At 37.5% G+C, this 21,981-nt stretch overlaps 2 non-coding genes across 2 annotated transcripts; both read left to right on the top strand.

Annotated features, from left to right (window-relative positions):
* Window positions 1-2,883: 2,883 nt before the first annotated feature.
* Window positions 2,884-2,990, top strand: LOC141625494 (small nucleolar RNA R71). The gene has a single exon (XR_012535273.1). It is a non-coding gene; the product is annotated as a small nucleolar RNA R71 (small nucleolar RNA).
* Window positions 2,991-10,161: 7,171 nt separating this feature from the next.
* LOC141625617 (small nucleolar RNA R71) lies at window positions 10,162-10,268 on the top strand. The gene has a single exon (XR_012535387.1). It is a non-coding gene; the product is annotated as a small nucleolar RNA R71 (small nucleolar RNA).
* The last annotated feature ends 11,713 nt before the right edge of the window (window positions 10,269-21,981 follow it).

Genomic DNA, 21,981 nt, shown 5'->3' with positions numbered 1-21,981 from the left:
AAGAAATGAGAATGAATGGGAGAAAGGGGTTTAAAACAACCGTTATATTTGAAAGTGCATCAGAGGACGAGCGGACCAGGCATCGGGACGGGCGGATTCTTCAATGTTTGGCGCAGGAAAAGACGCCACAGGACGAGCGTCTTGCTTCTAAGACGAGCGGATTCCTGGGTAGGGACGAGCGTCTTTCTGGGTGGATGCTCGGATTCCTTTACAGAGAAAATCCCAGATTTTTGCCATTAAAAAGACGAGCGTCTTTTGTGAAGGACGGCCGTCCAAAACAAGACGAGCGGATTCTCAGCTGAGACGCTCGGATTCTTTTACAGCCCAGTTTTTTTGTATTCTGCAGCTCTACCAGACGAGCGTCTGGTGACTTTGGACGCTCGGGTTCTTCAGAACGAGCGTATTGTCCATTTGGACGCTCGGATTCCTCCTTGACCACATGGATTCAGGTCCATCCGTGAGTACATCATAACCCGTGTCATTTTCATTCTTCAATTCTCGTGTTCTTCATTGTAGGGGCACTACAAAGGCATGCATAGCCTAGGCAATTGTTATCCCCACACTAAGGTAAATCACTACACATCAATAAAATCAGAAGTCTCTCCCTCACTTCTCTCAAAATGATGAATATCTTGATCAAGGCACAAAAATACAAACCCAAAAATGACAAAAATGCAATGTAATAATTGAAATGCAAGTTAGGGAGTTAGAATATTTACAAATGATGGTTTAGGGAGGACTCCACCAAACTCTCATCCAATGTGAGATGTCAAGGGGGCATATTCAAGGTGTTGTTGATGTTACTCAACACCTTGAAGAAGTAGTCGAAAGCTTGCTCATTATCATGATAAAGGTCCTCAATAAATTTTTGCACTTGTTGTTCTCCGTGATGGTCTTAGTTCATAGCATTACCAATATAGGAATTGAATATCCCTTCGAACTCATCATCCCAAAGACCGCAAACTTCATCTACTTGATCATTAAAAATTTCTTGAGTTGATAGAGACAACTCTCCTTCTTTCTTGTCTTGGCCAATGAGGCCATCTTCTTCACTTGTCATGAGTGAGCTTTTTAAGCTCTCATTGTTGCTATTTCCTTGCTCTTTTGATGGAGCATCATCCACTTTCTTTTTCCATTCCAACTTCTTCCTATCATCCTTCCGGCTATAGTGATCAACCATAAAGCACGGCTCATGCAATCGGGGAGCTCTCATGGTCTTGTCAAGATTGAAAGTGATGGTTTTATCTCCCACTTCAAGGGTGAGTTCTCCATGCTTTACATCGATCACCACTCCCGCGGTGTGCAAGAAAGGTCTTCCTAAGACAATAGGAATGTTGGAGTCTTCTTCCATGTCAACAATAACAAAATCCACCGGGATGAAGAATTTTCCAATTCTCACGGGAACATCTTCCCATACCCCTAAAGGTGTCTTTGTTGATCTATCCGCCATTTGAAGCGTGATGTTGGTACATTTGAGTTCTCCCATTCCTAGCCTTTTGCTAACCGAATATGGCATGACACTAACACTTTCCCCAAGGTCACATAAAGCTTTGTTGATTGTGGTGTCATCAATAGTACATGGAATGGAGAAGCTTCCCGGATCCTTGAGTTTCAGAGGTGAACTCCCTTGAAGGATGGCACTACTCACCTTAGTGAAGACAATAGTCTCAAGCTTCCGGATTGATTTCTTCTTCGTAAGGATGTCCTTCATGTACTTTGCATAGGCCGGAACGTGATTGATCAATTCCGTGAAAGGAATCGAGACTTCTAAATTCTTCACAATTTCCATGAATTTTCCAAGTTGGTCATCAAACTTAGGCTTAGCTTAACGACTCGGGAATGGAAGTCTAATCACAATGGGCTCCTTCTCTTTGGCCTTTTCTTCACTTTTCTTTGAAACTTCTTGATTGGTGGGTTCTTCTTCCCTAGAGTTTTGCACAACTCTTTCCTTTTCACTAACTTCCACAACTTCATCCTCAACTTGCTTCTTTGGTCCTTCATATCTCGTACCACTCCTCAAGTGAATGGCACTAACCGTTTCATGTCTTGGGGATTACTTTGAGGTGGTAATTGCCCCTTTTGTCTTTGAGAGTTTGAAGATGCGAGTTGGGTCAATTGGGTTTCTAACATTTTTGTGTGGGCTAGGATGTTGTTGATGGTGATGTCTTTTGCTTGGCTATCTTTTTGCATTTGAGTGAAAAATTCTTGTTGATTCTTTTGCATTTGGAGGACCGCTTTTGAACATCAAAACCTTGGTCATTTTGTTGATTGTATGGAGTTTGATTTTGATAACCTTGGTTTAGGTTGAAAAAGGGTCTTTGATTTTGGTTTCTCATGGGAGGTGGGGTGTATGTTGGTTGAGGGTTTTGAACATTTTGGCTTTTGTATGAGAGATTTGGGTGGAATTTGGTGTTTTCATTGTAATAGTTGGAATAAGGGGTACCACTTTTGTATACTTGAAAAGCGTTCACTTGCTCATTCGTTCCCCTACATTCACTTTGGTCATGTCCCAAAGTTCCACAATTCTCACATATCCCACTTGGGATTGATGAAGATGCCACCATGGCATTAACATGATGTTTTAGTGATTTTGAGGCTTATTCAAGCTTAGCCATAGCCTTCTCGAATTTCAAGTTGATGGTATCAATATGCGCACTAAGTTGAGCACCCAATTGAGTAATAGAGTCCACTTCATGCTTTCCTCCTCTAGTAGCCTTGTGAGGTCTACTATATTGTGAATTATGGACTGCCATTTCCTCAATCTTGTTCCAAGTTTGATTATCGTCAACTTCGGTGAACATGCCATTTGATCCCATGTTGAGAATGTTTCTTGAGTCTTCATAAAGACCATTCCAAAATTGTTGTACCAAGAACCACTCGCTAAGTCCATGATGAGGACATGAGCGACAAATTCCTTTGAATCGCTCCCAAGCTTCATACAAAGATTCTTCATCCCTTTGCTTAAAACCCGTAATCTGAGCTCTTAGCATGTTTGTCTTTTCCGGAGGGTAGAATTTTTTGTAGAAAGCTAGAGCCAACTTCTTCCAAGAGTCAATTCCAAGAGTAGCCTTATCAAGGCTTTTCAACCATTGTTTTGCGGTGCCAATTAGAGAAAAGGGAAATAAGACCATCGAATTTGGTCTTGAGTCACTCCGGTTTGTGAAATTGCATCACAATAGTCACAAAAAGTTTCTATGTGGGAATGAGGGTCTTCACTAGGCATCCCCCCAATTTAGCTTCTTTCGACTAATTGGATAAATGCGGATTTTGCAATGAAATTTCCGATTAAGTGTTTTAGTGTGGGAGTACCATTGGGTAGGTTCTCCTCGGTTGGTACGGAATGTGATGAAAATTTAGGCATTGTGGGTTGATTGTGTGATTGATTTTGTGTTGGGTTTTTCTCACCTTCTCTTGCAAAAGGGTAGATGAACTCAATAGTGTTTGGTTGAATATCTACAACCTCACCAATACCTCTCAAAGTATTTCTAGCAAGTCTTCTATTGGTTGTCAAAGTCCTTTCAATTTCGTGATCAATGGGTAACAAGTTACCTTGTGATCTTCTAGACATGCAAACTATCAAACAACTTGAAAATAATTAGAACAAACCTTGAGGAGTTTTACTTCCCCAAGGCAAAGAAAGACACAACTAATAACAATTAAAGAAAATCAAATCAAGTTAATACCGTCCCCGGCAACGGCGCTATTTTTGGTCGGATTCGCTTTGAGCTTAGATTTCGGTTACTTGTCGTTAGGAGCAGCTAGACCAAAACAATATTTATAACTTCACAAACAACTCTACTACTAGTAAAGAGGCAAGTAAAGGTCGGAACCCAAGGGACGGGTATTGATGTAGGATTTTCGATTGCAAGTAGTGGTGTCTAGTGGTGTCACAATTTGGCTTGAGATAAGAAGATCACTAAACTAAATAACAATTAAAGTAAACAAGCAAGATGACTAAAATGAGATGTAAACAATTGATTAAAAGCACTAGGGTGTCATGGGTTCATAGGGGATTCATGGGAATTGATCATACAAACATATTCTCAAATTATAAGCAAGCAATTATTGTTATGATAGGATCGAGTTGGTTTATATCTTACAATCCTAGGAAGGTTTGGGTCCCGGAGCCGAATCGATTAGATTGTACAACACCTACAAGTCGACTTAATCCTCCCTACTCAACTATATGCATGGTCTAATGAGACTCGAGTTGGTTTATGTCTTATAAGTCTCATTGAAAAGGTAGGTGATGGGTAAAAAATGCAAGGATTCATAGGCTCGCATTTCATCAAACATAACATGTGCATAAGTTGAGATCACAACAAGCAAGCAAATAAATTAAGAAAACATATTAAATTAAGCATGAATCATCCCCCATGTTGGTTTCCCCTAATTACTCATTAACCCTAGTTAAGGAAACTACTCACTCATTATCATGTTTAACATGTTAACAAAGTTGTCAATCATATTAACAAAGCAAAACATGATGAATAAATGAAGATGATTAACAATAATTAAAAAGGGATTAAGAGAGTTATACCTAATGATGATTCCAAAATAATAATTGTGAACCCCCGCTATAACGCGTAAAATATAACTTACAAATTCAAGCGGAAATTAGGAAATTTATGAAACTTTTAAAGTTTAAAGCGCGGGTTCATTAAAATCTAGAAAAAAAAAAACAAATAAAGAATGCGGAAATAAAGTTAAGTTTATACAAACGTGATAGTCAAAGATGAAGGAAAATATATCCCTCGAATGACAATACAATAAAAGGTGAGTCTAAGCAATCCTAATAAAACGACTACTAGTCCAAGGTGCTCGCTAGGTCACACGTCCAAACCCCACAAATGCATCTTCACAAACCTGTCATTCATGTAAACATGAAAGCCACAGTCAGTGGGCAGTAACTCAATGTTCTCCCAGCCACAAAACGTCAAAACGAACATAACAAAGAACGTGAACAACTAATCATATTAGATAAGTTATGAGTGAATCGACTTATAACTAAACATGGAGTCATACGTGTTTAAACCAACAAGGATAGAATAAATGATAGAATAGACAAGTAAGTAAGGCATAAGAAACAATAAATAAATGGAGAAGAAAGACAAGGAAACAGACACGACCACTTAGCCACGAGCGTGTATTTCAAGGAGATATGACCAGAGTAACCATCCAAATAATGCAAGACATTTATCACTCTTAGACTATAATTTCCCCGGGTAGGACTACGATAATAATACGGTCCTAGTCTAAATATGCAGATTCTCGGGTGTACATCCCGATTCGATGTGCGCCAGCACAACATGCACCCAAGACTCGACTACTAAGGAGACAAAGTACCCCAATCGCCAGAACAGCACGAAAGTGGCGGAAAGACTAAGATCAGACTCACTTGCCGTAACAAAGACACAGTGGCCAAAAGCCGTACTTGCCGAAACAAAGACAAGTAGGCCAAAACCGTACTTGCCAGAACAGCACAAGTAGGTCAAACCCGTACTTGCCAGAACAGCACAAGCAGGGCAAAAATGTATGTCAAGCACATACGATGGTATTATGGCATTTCTACAAGAATACGACTCTTTGCAAGTAGTCATTTAAAATAATCTTTTCATACTTGTAAAATATAAAAATAAACATTGCATTTCACTATTATACATACCGGTTAATAAAATAAATTGAATATAACAACTGGTAATGGATACTTTACGTCATGTGAAAATTCTCGAAAAGCACACAAAACCAATACATGTGACAAGGAGAGCTCAAACACACCAAGAAATTGAGTCCATATAAAATAAGGGAGTGAGTCCAAGTACAATAAGAAATCGAGTCCTAATATTATATGAATTCGAGCCCGCAAGATACAAGCAAGATAAACACTTTATAGCACTAAGGAACGAACTATGCACACAAACACGTAAAAACCGCTTCAAAGTTAGGTCACTAAATGATGATGGCAATATAGTATGGTATGACTTAAACTGTACTCAGAATGTTGTAAATAGAGCCGCTAACTTTAGAGCAACCAAAAGTGGCTTAAAAGATGCTCCTAGTTTCGCTATTTATGGACTGTCGTATGCAAAAAGGTCCGATTTTCATGGAAATGAATTATTGGTCAAATGAGACCTATCCAAGACCTAAGACCCTATATCCCAATTCCTAAATTGAAAGGTGAGAGTAGTAAGCCTGAAAGCAGGACGCACCTGCCCCAAACAGAGTTCAACACGGCCTGTTATGGCTTTCCAAAGCCGAGGCCAACACCTAAAAGACGGGTTTAGCGAATACTACACTATCTAGCCCATATGTTTACATTAACACAACATTAATAAGGTAAAGTCACACATTTTTATCGACCCATAAACAACCCATAAATACAGTCCCTCATCAGTACATAAGCATCCTGCTCAGTCGCGTTCAAAACCATCCCAAACAGCCCACTCGCAACCCTACTTTGACTGTCCCAAAACATTCTAAAAGCTGCATAAAACTATACTACAACTAGTATCAAAACGGTCCCCATGTACCTGCAAACACTACCCCAAACACGGTCCTGAAAACTATTCAAAACCATCTCCAAAAGCAGAAGAATGAGCAGCACTAGGCACTGTACCAAAACGGAGCTCAAGCAGTCCTGAACCGAGTCAAAACAGAGGTAACACGACAATTTTCGCAGCACAAAATCAGTTCCAAGCAGCCCGTTTAGACCCAACTTAAGACGGACATTGAAGATAGAGCTAAGACAAGAATTAGCATGACTTTAAAATGAATAAACAGTATTTGATTTACAAATAACAATACTCAAAGAACAGCAGCAGGTACCAAAGCAGCAGCCTGCAAAGGAAAGCACAGCAGCATACGAAAAACAAAACCACAAAAAGAACACCAAAGCCGAGACCTTTATACGAAACGAGCCATGGGAATACTCAAGCCCGCATATAGAATATGGCTGCTACACTCACATTCTCGACCATACAAATGAAGAAAAGCAAAAAGGACACAACTTTAACACACAAGAGCTAAAAACGAGTTTATAAGACGAATTTTAACATTTTGTCGAGTAACCTATCACCGTTACCTCGCAATTTCTTCGAATAAATGGCCCCCTAAGCTTGATTAATCCACCGGGTATTCGAAACCTTCATCAAGGAGCAAGAAAAAGAAAGGATTGAGGCAAAAATCGAAACTTTTATAAGACGGCGAAAAATGAGACCGTCACAAAAACGTGACTTTAATACCTTGAAAGATGAAGGAGGAAGCAAGGATGAGAATGGTGCAAGAATTACAAACTTTGGTTGAGAAATGGAGGAGGGATCGGGGTTTGAATGGTCGACCAAAAATGGAGTTTGAAGGTTTATGGTGTTTGTTGGTTTGCAGGTGAAGGCTGAAGGATTTTCGAAAAGAAGAAGGGAAAAGGTAGGGGTGGGGACACGACATCACAACCACACAATAATAATAATAATAATAATAATAATAATAATAATAATAATAATAATAATAATAATAATAATAATAATAATAATAATAATAATAATAATAATAATAATAATAATAATAATAATAATAATAATAATAATAATAATAATAATAATAATAATAATAATAATAATAATAATAATAATGATGATGATGATGATGATGATGATGATGATGATGATGATGATGATGATGATAATAATAATAATAATAATAATAATAATAATAATAATAATAATAATAATAATAATAATAATAATAATAATAATAATAATAATAATAATAATAATAATAATAATAATAATAATAATAATAATAATAATAATAATAATAATAATAATAATAATAATAATAATAATAATAATAATAATAATAATAATAATAATAATAATAATAATAATAATAATAATAATAATAATAATGATGATGATGATGATGATAATAATGATGATGATGATGATAATAATAATAATAATAATGATGATGATGATGATGATAATAATGATGATGATGATGATAATAATAATAATAATAATAATAATAATAATAATAATAATAATAATAATAATAATAATAATAATAATAATAATAATAATAATAATAATAATAATAATAATAATAATAATAATAATAATAATAATAATAATAATAATAATAATAATAATAATAATAATAATAATAATAATAATAATAATAATAATAATAATAATAATAATAATAATAATAATAATAATAATAATAATAATAATAATATATAAATATATGTAAAAGTAGAGTGTGGGTGAGTAGGTGTATGTGTTGTTGGTTTTTGGTTGGTCCGGATTAAAGTAGGTACAAAGTGAAATGTGACGGTCTAAAGCTAGACGGAAATTAAGACGGAATTTATTATTATTACGGCCACTATTATTATTACCCGACTAAAAATATGTATACATTTATTCTTACATAAATTATGTCTCAAGAATATAATTTAATAATACGTATTTTTATATAAATGAGCTTTAAAATATTACTTTTATAAAAATCGTATTTGAAATGGAATTATTTAAATTGAATAATTCAAAAATATAAAATAAAGCAATCAAACGGTTTAATAAATTTTAAATGTCAAAATGGGAAACTCGCGGGTGTTACAATAATGCAAAGAATAATAGAAGTACTTGATGATTGATGGAAGGTTGTCAATCTCCCAATAAACCCAAATAATCTTCAATCACCGAAAATAAAGGATGAACAAAAGAGAAATTAAGGAAATGAGATTTGTATTAATATTTGATTAGAAGTTGATTACAAGATTAAAGAGAGATTAGAATAATATAAACTACACTAAAGATTGATAAGAAGAACATGATAATCTAATTAGACTAATGGGGTATTTATAGTGGGGATTAGGTGCATAAATTAGGGTTACTAAGGGCTTAAATGACGATTAAGTCCTTGAGGAATCGCTCCTCTCAAGAAAATATGCGGGTCTCCTTTTAGCTAGTCTTCCAAAAATATGCGCATCTCAAATGAAGAAATAAGAGGACGTGCCCTTCTTGAGTACAATCCGAGCGTCCAAGGGTCGGGAGGAGCGGATTGGGGAGCTGCTGGACGGGCGGCCTGGTGGTAAGGACAAGCGTCCTGGGGAGCTGTTGGACGGGCGTCCCGATGGTTGGAAGGAGAGGATTCTGGCTCAGCTTCTTTTTCTTCTTTTCTTCTTCCAACAATCCTCCGGGATTTTGTCGGGGATGCAAGGATATTCTTCATCATTGCCCATCTACTACATTATGTACAAAGGCCTTCTAGTCTTGTCTTCTCTTTGATGCTTGGTCATTAGATTCGATCAATTTAGCTCTATTTTGCCATGAAAATGCAAGGTTTGCACTCCTCTCCTACCAAGGAAACAAAACCTCAAAGAATATGCAAAACAAAGGACTAAAGATACTAAATGACCCAAATATGCACTAAAAAGTATAGGAACGAGGCTAATTCGGGGACTAAATATGCTCAAATATTGATCACATCAGTTGCATTGACAAAGTTTGTTGTAAGAGAGATTTCAACTCTGACGTCTCATTATTTGGAGCTTGTTGAGGAGGTTGTTGGTATTGATTATTGTACTGTAGACCTCCTTGATTCTGCCTTTGATAACCTCCTTGTGGTTGATTACCACGGTTTTGAGGAACAATATACGGATTTTTCTATGGTTGTTGCGGCTGTGGATTTTGCACATTTTAACTAGACCATTGAAGGAAAGGATGCTCCTTCGTTCTTTCATTGTAAAAATTAGAGAAAGGTGTGCCTTGCCTGAAAGACTGATAGGCATTAACCTGCTCCAATGTGCTCAAACACTCAGCTACATTATGACCATCCATACCACATCACGCACAAGACTCCTCCTGTTGACTCATAGCATGGACTACCTCCTTATTACCCAAATATTGAGTAGTCTTCATCTCAGCAATTTGGGTAGAAAGAGCCTCTAACTGCGCCGCAATATCGCTATCTGCTCCACTTCCACGGACACTTCCCCTAGGATTTCCATACTTAGCAGTATGGGTAGCAATCTGATCAATCAACTTCCATGCAGTATCATCATTAGTGTTGCCCTGAAACCTCCCATTAGCTAAAGAATCTAGCAAAGCACGATGATCGTCTTCCAACCCATTGTAAAACTGGTTGCAAAGAAACCACTTTTGAAAGCCATGATGGGGAACCGAACGAACTAATCTTTTGAAGCGAACCCATGCTTCATTCAAATCTTCAGTGGATGTTTGTTTGAAGCTGGTAATCTGATTCCTCAATGTATTAGTCTTCTGCGGTGGAAAGTACCTCTTATAGAAAGCAAGAACTAGAGTATTCCAGTCGGTAACTCCCTGATATTCCATATCCAAATCTCGCAACCACTCCGCAACACCATCTTTCAAGGAAAAAGGAAATAGCACTTGCTTCACCTGATCTTGTGTCACCCTAGCTGTTAAAGGGATGGAACAACAATAAGTGACGAATTTCTTCATATGTTTTGCAGGGTCTTCAGTAGCCCCCCTTCTAAATAAATTTCGTTCCACCAAATTGATGTAAGATGGACGAATTTCAAAAGTGTCATCATCTGTGGTAGGGAGCTTGAATCTTTTAGGGATGGAATCCAAGGTAGGCTCGCAATGACTTGCTGAAGTAGGCATGATGGTAATCTTAGGAACTGAAATATCATGGTCAAAAATAGTCTCCTCTTCAAAGGACGGATTTTCTGAAGTAATAGAATGCTCCGTCTCAACGTCAAGTATACTCAAGTTTTCTACTTGACCCACTTCTTTCTGAAACTTTCGTCTGTAGCGAAAAGTCTTCTCTAGCTCGGGATTTATTGGAAGAATATCAGACCTAGTTGACCTGGGCATACACGAAACTAACAAGAAAAGTGTGAGAACGGTCTCAAGGAACTAAAGTTCCCTGAGACAAAAGAGAAAATAAAAGAAAATTGTTGCCTCCTCGGCAACGGCGCCAAATTTGATAAGGCTAAAGTTGTATTACCTAAATCAAAGTAAATATATCTCAGTACTTACAAAATAGCTAGTGGTAAGACAGGTAACGAATCCACAGTGAGGCGGTAATATTCAGTTTGCTAATATTTAGATCGTCTTAAAGTAATAATTTCTTGGGGGTTTATTTGGTTTGTTTTCTAACAACTAATAGCAAGTGAAATAAAGATGAATAACAATAATATTAAGAAGTCTAGGATGTCGGTTTACTAAGTCAATTATACAGGGTGTATCTTAATCAATTGTTAGGTCAATCAAACTATCTAAGGTCACAAGATTCATTAATTCTGTTATGCCCTTTAGATTAAGTCTAACATGCAATCGCTATAGTTAAACACAACCTATCTGATTATCGCAGCCTATATTAATCCTAACACAGTTGATGAAAGTATTAATTCGCTACACTAATTATAGATTCAAGCCTTAAATCAAATAAGTAGAATAAGAACAATAATCAAACGATAGTTTAAACGATATTGCTAACAATCAATTAATAACCCCCCCCCCCCCCCTCCCTTTAATCAACCTAGATCCCCTTTATCGTAGATGAAAGATTTAGCTACTCATATTAAATAGATTAACAACAACAAAGATAGATGAAAGCATGATTAAAGATACAAAACAAGAACAATTATATAAAAGCATAAACCTGATTATTAATTAACAGAGAACGATTAATGCTCCTTAACAATTAATGAGAAAATATTGTAGATCCAAAAGTAATGCTAGCCGACTAAACTAAGAGTTTTTCGAATTCATAATATATTAAAAGCGTAACCTAATTGTTCTCCCGAGTTTAGAATATATAACACAAATAAGACGTGTTTTAGAAAAATTCGGAAAACAATCAGACAAAAGGATCCTCGATCGAGCCTGGTGATACTAGGACACCTTACTAGATCGAGCCCAGTGCTACTCGATCGAGGAATCAGGTTCCTCAGCCATCTTCGTCTTAACTTCTCTTTTTATCTTCAAGTATCCTCGTTTATCGTGCCATGCCTCGTGTGTTCCGCTATGCCATATCCGCAATGCTCATATTTACTTGATTCTCTTGTAATGCGTCATTTCTGCATTAAAATATAAAGTAGCGGCAGTATCGACATTTTACTACAAAATGCATATAAATGACATAATAAGCACGGAAACGGTATCAAAACTAACATGAAAGGGGTCATAACAGTGTGTATAAAAGTGATACATCAATCTTGAAAACCCACTTTCTGTCAATAGTCTTCTTATTTAGAGGCAGTTCAGTCAATTCCCAAGTCTTGTTATCCTCAAGAGCTTTGAGTTCTTGATTCAATGCAACAACTCATCTCTCATCTTTACATGCCTGAGCATATGTACTAGGCTCATGTTCCTCAACCACATTACATAGAGGCATGACAAAATCCTTGTCATATGTGGTAAGATCATTTAAGGTCTTGACATGTAAAGCATTGTGGCCCTTCTTAGTTTTGGTTAAAACAAAATCTAAGAGAAGAACAAAAGGTTTCCTTGGCCTATCTAACTTCCTAATACCTTGATCAGTTGGATTATTTACCACTGTAGACTAATCAGTTTGAATAGCATCATTTGGACCAGATCCACTGGCGAAAGTTGGACCAAATTGCTGACTACTAGGAATGTCTGAACTTAATTGACTATGAACTGCAGTGTTCTCAGGTGTAGATGTAACAGGATCAGAAAAATTAGAAGTAACATGCTCATCTTGCAAGATAAAAAAATCATCAACTGCTGAATGAGAATGTTGGGGCTATGATCATGTAGAAACAAAGATAAAAAGAAAATGTATCCTCTTTAAAAAGAACATCTATACTTGTAAAAACTATATGCTTTTCCAAGTCATAAAGCTTATACCCCTTCTGATTACAAGGATAACCAAGGAAGAGACATTTCCTAACTCTTTTGGAAAACTTATTATCAGTTGATGTGGGAGGCATTGTGTAACATCCCGTAAGTTTGAAGACCTTTATTATATTATAAAAGTAATATTTTAATCTATTTTTAATTTTATATTAATTTCTTTGAAATAAAATTTATTTGATAAAATATAATCTTATTTTATTTTGAAGAAATGTAATTATTTTTGATAGTTTATAAATGTTTAAAAAGTGATTTAAACAATATTTAAACCTTTTCCCTTGATAAAATAGATTTCGGATAAAAGTCGTAAAATTGGGATTTTCCCATTTCTTACGGTCGTTGGGTAAACGAGTTTGGATATTGGGCATATGAGTACTTAATCTTTTAGTAAAATCGTGTTTAAGAACTTTAATTTTCTCGGAAATCGCGTTCGACGAATATTTCTAATTTCCGTCGAAACGAACCAAAACGTAAACAATTGAAACTCACCCATTCACCCTCCGTCCTCCATGGGTCTCCTCTTCATCTTTCATTTCCTCAATTCTCATTCTATCACTTCCTTCTCTCAAATACCAAATTCCTCTCAAAATAACCTCCTTACAATCCCTAAATCCACCATAACTTCTTCATTTCTCCACCAAATCGCATAAAAATTATATATTCGGAATCCTCTCTTCAATCCTCATCTACTAGTAAGCTTTATTTTCATTTCCCCCAAATTTTGTTTAAGACACTTTTTTTAGGGTTTCGAATTTAAGCTTAATAATTGTGTTTTTGTTGTTCTTATAGGTGAAGAATATGAAGATGAGTTAGGAGACTCATATATTGTTGAAGATGAAGAGTAATTTTGGGGTTTAGAAGCTTTCTCAAGTTATTACTTGTCTCTTTGCTAGCTTAAGGTAACTATTCCGAGTTACTCGACGATTTAATGTCACATTAGTGTTGATTATGATGTGTTGGATGCTTATGTGATTGATAACATGTTAACTTTAATTTTCACATGAATGGTTGTTGTTAAAGTTTGTTAAATATGTTGTTTTTCACATGTTTAAGTGTTGAAACGGAATGAATATTGTTGAATGTTGCTTGAATATGTAAACTATTGATTTCCTCCCAAGTATACATGTGGAATTCCTTGTTAATTACATGCTCTTGTTCAACCGGATTGTAATGATAATATAAGATTGACTTGAGGATGAAGATTTAGTCCGTATGTGTCGTGGTAATCAGGCCTTTGCCGCAGGCTCCGGCCACCACCGCAGGCTCCGGCCGACACCGCAGTTCACCACTATCGCAGTCGCGGTTTAGGCCCGACCGCTTTTAAGTAAAATGGCCATAACTTCTTCGTTACTTGTTTGTTTGAGGCTTATGACCTACCGTTAGAACCGTAAGAGGATAAGCTATCATCTCCAATTGGTTTCACCTTATTTAGAACTCACGTTATGACCGTTTGAAGTTGACCCTTGTTATAGTCGAGTACTAAACTTGTTGTTATAGATTGGGTTTTGAGTGTCTTGTTGGGTATGCATCTTAACCTTGGTTCTAACACTTGTGTATGGTGTGTTGAGATTCTTTTATCATGGGAGTACTAATTTACCGTGATGTGGGCCAAAGTAGGCCAAGACTCTGAGCTGGGCCAATTTGACCAAATGAGTTTGGTCAAACTCGATAAACCCACAAATCGACCTCGATTTGACCAATGACCCGTCGCGGGACTTGGGTCGAGGGTTTGTCTTTGAGGTGAGATTGGTTGATATTGTATGTTTCATATTGATGCCTTGATATTTATGATTCAACATGTTGGTAGCTTGATGTTTTAATGCATGATTATTATTTCACATGTTGGTTGTTGGATGCTTTGGTTGCCTTATGCTTGAGTCTTGTTTGCCTTTGGCCATTTTAGCTTATTCTCATGGATTATGATATTGATGGTTAGCTATAATTTGGTTATTGATGACATTGAGGATATGGTTGGATTGTCTGCTGAATAGACATTTATATAGCCTTTCACATGATAGAATGTTAGCATTTATGTTTGAAAGTTGGACTCTTTGCCCCTCTTCTGGTTAAGTGGGTGTCCTACTTGTCTTAAGTGTTGTAGGCTAAAGCATTCAGTTGGGACTAGGTCCTAGGTGAGTGACTTCGGTCGATGTCATAGATAGGCCCTTATAGTCTTTGACGAGTGTATGTTTGCGGCTTAATAGCCTTTGTGTCTTAGCTTGGTGGGCTTATATCCAAGTTAGGGCATGACCTCCTGACGTACTCTTAGAAGTATGTGGTCAGCTTAAGTACTAGCCAACTCTTTGGTGGACTCCTTAGGGGTACTCATGTGTGTGATCATGGGTCTTGGATGCGGTATTTTCCGCATGTCGCTAGGTCTGCGCAGGTTTAGGACTAGGGTGTTTACCTTACCTTGTGGTATAGACTCGAGTTACAGAGTGACTATTGACCGTTCTAAGAACTTATGCTTGTCTCTAGATATATTGTCCTTTCTTGTTTGATGATTCTATGAATCATAGAAGGTGAGATGCAAGCCGGCTATGGTTGATAGAGTTTGGATTCCTGGATGTTATGTGATTAACATGATAGTGTAGTATGAGTCGGTCTAGTATTCAAATGCTAGGACTATGTGTTGTTTTATTGTGGTTCACATGATAAGCACAATTGTCTAGCATCTATATGCTAAGGCTATGTGTTATTCATATTCATATTCTTATGTTTACATGTTATATTAATTATGACATTTCGTGGTCGAGAACTCGAGTTACTCCCCACCGATGTGGCTTTCGTATTTGTATAAAATGCGATTGACAGGTAGGTGATGCATATATGGGGTACATGGACGAGCTAGCGAGCAAAGTAACCTTGGGATCTAGATTGGCTTTATTTTATTGTGACCCTTGAACACTTTTTATGTCATATACTTTTTAGGGACATATGTCTCCCTTTTTCATACTTGGGTTGTATAACTTTATTTCGCGACTTTAGCGATGTTTTATTTATGAGGTTTATTTTGGACCTTGCATGTTTGACACCTTCCCATTTGGATATTTTTATAACAGTTCGAGTTTTAAAAATTACAGGTTTTTACCCAAATGAACCTATTACAAACATATCCATGCGCTTTTTATCTAAAATTATGTGTTTACTTTTTCGCAATAAATGAGGGTGTCACAGTTTGGTATCGAGCATATTTGCTCCCGACGCACGTTTGTGCACCCCCAATATAAATAACTTGACCTTAAAATAATAAACTTGAGAGATGGGTAGGATGGGTAGACTTAGGACCTTATGTTGTAGTCTCTTTGTGATTGCTATTTATTAGGTGCTAATTAGTGTTCTCTTTTGCAAGATGGCTCCTACAAGAAACGTTGATAATGCAATCTTACAAGCTCTTACTCAGATTCTCCAGAACCAGCAAGACATACAACAAAACCTACAAAACCAACCTCCTCCTCCTCCCCCTCCTCAGTTTCCAGAAGGTGAAAGACCCGGTTCTGACACTTGGGTGGCAAGTCAATTGACTCAAAACAAGACTCAAACTTATGGTGGTGAAGTAGACCCGGTGGCACTCACCGAATGGTTTCGTGAATTGGAGAAAAGCTTTGCCTTGTATGATGTGCGTGAAGAAGACAAGGTGAAATTGGCTTCTCACTTCCTTGTGAAAGAAGCTGATAGATGGTGGACCATGACTAGTCCTACTTCCACTCTTGAGCCTGGCTTTGGTTGGGATCGCTTTAAGGATCTAGTTGAGGCTAGGTTCTATCCAAAAGAGCTGAAACAATAAAGGCTCAAAGAATTTATGAATTTGAAGCAAGGAAGTCTTTCTGTCCAAGCCTTTACCGACAAGTTCAATTAACTTGCTCATTATGCTTCTAGACTTGTCAAAAATGAAGAAGAAAAGGCTTTCTTTTACCTTGACAAGCTTACTCCAAAGCTTAAGAGCTTGATCCGTAGGGATTCTACTTCCTTTGTCTCAATCTATGATGATGCATTATGGGCCGAGAGCTCTATTCGGGCTATTGATGAAGAGGATCGTGCTTCTCGTACTTCCCTTGGCAAGAGGCCACTCTACTCCACTTCTAGGCCTTATGTTGCTCCTTCTAGACCCTTTGTGCCTACTTCTTCCCCCTCTTATCCTAACAAGAAGAGGTTTGTTCCGAGTGGACAAGCAAATCAAGGTGCTCGTGTTCTATCTCCTATCAACGACAAAAATCCTAAGGGTCGTATGTGCTATCATTATAAGAAGCCTTTGCATCCCGGAATTCGTTGCTTTGATAAGCAAATTGTGTGTTTCTCTTGCAACAAGCCTGGACACAAGGCTAATGAGTGTCCTGAGAAGAAGACTACTACTACTACTCCTGCTATTCCTGAGAGGCCGAGAGGTCGCATCTTTGTGATGAGCCGTGCGGAGGCTGAGGCACACCCAGACATAGTCACTGGTACGTTCTTAATATTTGATTTCCCTTGTTTGGTTTTATTTGATACCAGTGCTTCTTTGTCATTTATATCGATGAAATTCTCCGATAAATTACCTCTTGAACCTTCACTTGGAGATAGTACATCAATATCTTTACCCTCCGGCGACATCTTCTCTTGTTCTTATTTTTATTCGGATGTCCCTATATTTATAGCGGGATCTATTTTCCCGGCTAATCTCCATCGATTTCCACTTGAGGAGTTTGATGTTATTTTGGGCATGGATTGGTTATCTACATATCATGCTCGATTTGAATGTCGAGATCAAAAGATTGTTCTTAAAAGCCCTTTGGGTACTCGCGTATCTTATCAAGGGGTTAGAAAGCAAACAGGTGTGAAGTTGATCTCGGCTATGAAGATGGTGAATGCTTTGAAGAAGGGTCATTAAGCATTCCTATGTGTAGTGACTACTTCTAATTCTCCTTCTCTTCCTCCCTTGAAGGATGTCCCCGTTGTTTGTGAATTTCCGGATGTATTTCCCGATGAATTACCCGGGATTCCTCCTGAAAGAGATGTTGAATTTTCTATTGACCTAGTTCCCGGAACCGGTCCTATTGCTAAAGCTCCTTATCGTATGGCACCTTCCGAATTGAAGGAGTTGAGAGTTCAACTTGATGACTTGATTGAGAAAGGCTTTATTAGGCCTAGTGCTTCTCCTTGGGGTTCCCCCGTCCTCTTTGTAAAGAAAAAGGATGAATCTATGCGACTTTGCATTGATTATCGTGAACTCAATCGTGTGACAATCAAGAACAAGTATCCGCTTCCACGAATTGATGATCTCTTTGACCAATTGCGTGGTGCTTCTACTTTTTCCAAGATTGACCTCCGATCGGGTTATCATCAAATTCCGGTTCGTGAGTCCGATATTCCTAAGACTGCTTTCAGCACGAGATATTGTCATTTCGAATTTAATGTGATGCCTTTCGGATTGACTAATGCTCCTGCTATCTTCATGGATCAAATGAATCGTACCTTTAGTGAGTACCTCGATAAGTGTGTGGTGGTGTTCATTGATGATATCTTGATTTTCTCAAAGAATGATGAAGAACATGCCCTACACCTCCGTATCATCTTAGACATTCTACGTCGTCAAAAGTGGTATGCTAAGTTCTCGAAATGTGAATTTTGGCTGCATCAAGTCACTTTTCTTGGACATGTCATATCCAAAGATGGTGTTATGGTAGATCCTTCTAAGATTGAGGTCGTTGTTGATTGGAAGAGTCCGAAAAATGTGACTGAGATTCGAAGCTTTCTCGGTTTGGCGGGTTATTACCGTCGATTCGTGAAAGATTTCTCTAAGTTAGCTAGACCGATGACTCAATTGTTGAAGAAGGAGTCTAAGTATGTGTGGACCGATGAGTGTGAGAATGCCTTCTTAGAGTTGAAGACTAGGTTGACTACCGCTCCGGTGTTAACCTTACCTGAGGATGGTGTGGACTACGATGTTTATTGTGATGCTTCAAAGCATGGCCTAGGTTGTATCTTGATGCAAAACCGAAGGGTTATTGCTTATGCTTCTCGACAGCTGAGAGTTCACGAGGTGAACTATCCGACTCATGATCTTGAATTAGCCGTCGTAGTACATGCCTTGAAGACATGGAGGCATTACCTTATTGGAGTTCATTGCCGCATTTATACCGATCATAAGAGTTTGAGGTGTATCTTTACCCAGAAAGAATTGAATATGAGGCAAAGAAGATGAATAGAGTTGGTGAATGATTATGATGCCGAGTTGATTTATCATGAAGGGAAAGCAAATGTGGTGGCCGATGCTTTGAGTAGGAAGACTAGTCACTCTTTGAGCACTATCCGTGTGTTACCTGATGAACTTACCACGGAATTTCAAAAGTTTGGGATAAGCCTTGTTGGGAAGGGCTTTGACTATCTTAGTGTCTTGAGTGCAGAACCCGACTTTTACCGTGAGATCCGTACTTGCCTACCTGAGGATGCTACTTTCAGGTCCATTCAAGCAAAAATCCAACTTGGGCAAGCTAAGGATTGTGTGGTGGATAGTGATGGATACCTTCGTTACCAAAGTAGGATGTATGTTCCGAGAGTAGCTGAGTTGAGGAAGAAGATCCTTGATGAAGCTCACCTTTATCCTTACTCTATTCATCCTGGTGGTGACAAGATGTATAAAGACTTGAGATTACAGTTCTGGTGGCCTAGGATGAAGATTGATGTCCTAGAGTATGTTAGCAAGTGTCTTACCTGTCAGAAAGTGAAGATCGAGCATCAGAAACCCGGAGGTTTGCTACAACCTTTGGATGTTCCCCTTTGGAAGTGGGAGTCCATTTCCATGGACTTTGTGATGGCTTTACCTAAGACTGCTAGCGGAAAAGATGTTGTTTGGGTAGTTGTAGATCGATTGACCAAGTGTGCTAGATTTATACCTATCAAGGAGACATGGAACTTAGTTGTCCTAGCTGAGGCCTATGTGAGGGAGATAGTACGCTACCATGGAGTGCCTAAGGATATAGTTTCAGATTGTGACCCTAGATTCTGTTCCCGTTTCTGGACTGCTTTGCAAAAAGCCATGGGTAGTAAGCTACTGATGAGTACCGCTTTTCATGCCGCTACAGATAGGCAGATTGAGAGGACTATCCAGACTTTAGAGGACCTCTTCCGTGCTTGTGCTTTAGACTTCCACACTTCTTGGGAGAAATGTTTACCTCTTGTCGAATTCTCCTACAACAATAGCTATCATTCCTCTATCAAGATGTCACCTTATGAGGCTTTGTACGGTAGGAAGTGTCGTAGTCCTGTTTGTTGGGATCAAGTCCAAGATGCTCATGTGTTGGGACCCGATTTGGTGACTGAGACCATCAATCAGGTTCAGATCATTCGAGAGCGTATGAAAACCGCTCAAGACCGACAAAAATCTTATGCCGATGTCCATCGTCGACCACTTGCCTTTGAGGTTAATGATCGAGTGTTCCTTAAGGTATCACCTATGAAAGGGGTGAAACGGTTTGGTGTGAAAGGAAAGTTGAGTCCCAAATACATTGGACCTTTCCGTGTGCTTGAGAAGATTGGCCCCGTTGCTTACCGTTTGGAGTTGCCCCCGAATTTGAGCAAGGTTCATGATGTCTTCCATGTATCTCAGTTGAGGAAGTACATTAGTGATCCGAGCCATGTTATTCAAGAAGAAATCCCAGATTTGGAACCTAACTTGACTTTGGAAGAAAGGTCAATCCGAATCCTCGAAAGAGCAAACAAGCAACTTAGAAACAAAGTTGTGCCCCTAGTTCGTATCCTTTGGCGTTGTGGAAATGTCGAAGAAGAAAATTGGGAGCCTGAATCTTCTATGTTAGCTAAATATCCCGAACTTTTCTCGTGAGGTAATTCTCTTCCCTTTATCTAATTCTTGTGAGTTTTAGCTATCCTTTCGAGTGTTCCTCTCCTTCTCTTAAATACTCTCCGCGTTAGTAGTCCTTACTTAGTTGTTTAAAAGTCGTAGTTAGAGTTTGGTCATAGCTAGTGGAGTTATTATCCTTATTATAGAGTTTCGAATTAAAGATTTTTGAAAATGTTTAATGTTTTCCACTGGTTTTAACGTCAATGAGTGGTAAAGCATGTTATTGGAGACGTCCGATAATTGGTTTTCTCATTTGTTGGTGTAAAAATATATATTTTTATGTCTTTGATTTGGAATGTTGATGTTCTTGGACGGCCGACGAGGATTCTCCGTTCCATTGAAAAGACACTTATACTTCATACGTCCATATTTTGAAGATTTTGTTTACTTGATTTTAAGGAGATAGACCTACATATATACAATGTTCCTTCTTTTAAGTTTCGGGGACGAAACTTCTTAAAAGGAGGGATGATTGTAACATCCCGTAAGTTTGAAGACCTTTATTATATTATAAAAGTAATATTTTAATCTATTTTTAATTTTATATTAATTTCTTTGAAATAAAATTTATTTGATAAAATATAATCTTATTTTATTTTGAAGAAATGTAATTATTTTTGATAGTTTAGAAATGTTTAAAAAGTGATTTAAACAATATTTAAACCTTTTCCCTTGATAAAATAGATTTCGGATAAAAGTCGTAAAATTGGGATTTTCCCATTTCTTACGGTCGTTGGGTAAACGAGTTTGGATATTGGGCATATGAGTACTTAATCTTTTAGTAAAATCGTGTTTAAGAACTTTAATTTTCTCGGAAATCGCGTTCGACGAATATTTCTAATTTCCGTCGAAACGAACCAAAACGTAAACAATTGAAACTCACCCATTCACCCTCCGTCCTCCATGGGTCTCCTCTTCATCTTTCATTTCCTCAATTCTCATTCTATCACTTCCTTCTCTCAAATACCAAATTCCTCTCAAAATAACCTCCTTACAATCCCTAAATCCACCATAACTTCTTCATTTCTCCACCAAATCGCATAAAAATTATATATTCGGAATCCTCTCTTCAATCCTCATCTACTAGTAAGCTTTATTTTCATTTCCCCCAAATTTTGTTTAAGACACTTTTTTTAGGGTTTCGAATTTAAGCTTAATAATTGTGTTTTTGTTGTTCTTATAGGTGAAGAATATGAAGATGAGTTAGGAGACTCATATATTGTTGAAGATGAAGAGTAATTTTGGGGTTTAGAAGCTTTCTCAAGTTATTACTTGTCTCTT

The sequence above is a fragment of the Silene latifolia genome, chromosome X, assembly GCF_048544455.1.
Source record: "Silene latifolia isolate original U9 population chromosome X, ASM4854445v1, whole genome shotgun sequence".
NCBI classification, from domain to species: domain Eukaryota; kingdom Viridiplantae; phylum Streptophyta; class Magnoliopsida; order Caryophyllales; family Caryophyllaceae; genus Silene; species Silene latifolia.
Note: the sequence above shows the minus strand (reverse complement) of the source record. Positions and strands in the feature narration are given on the sequence as shown.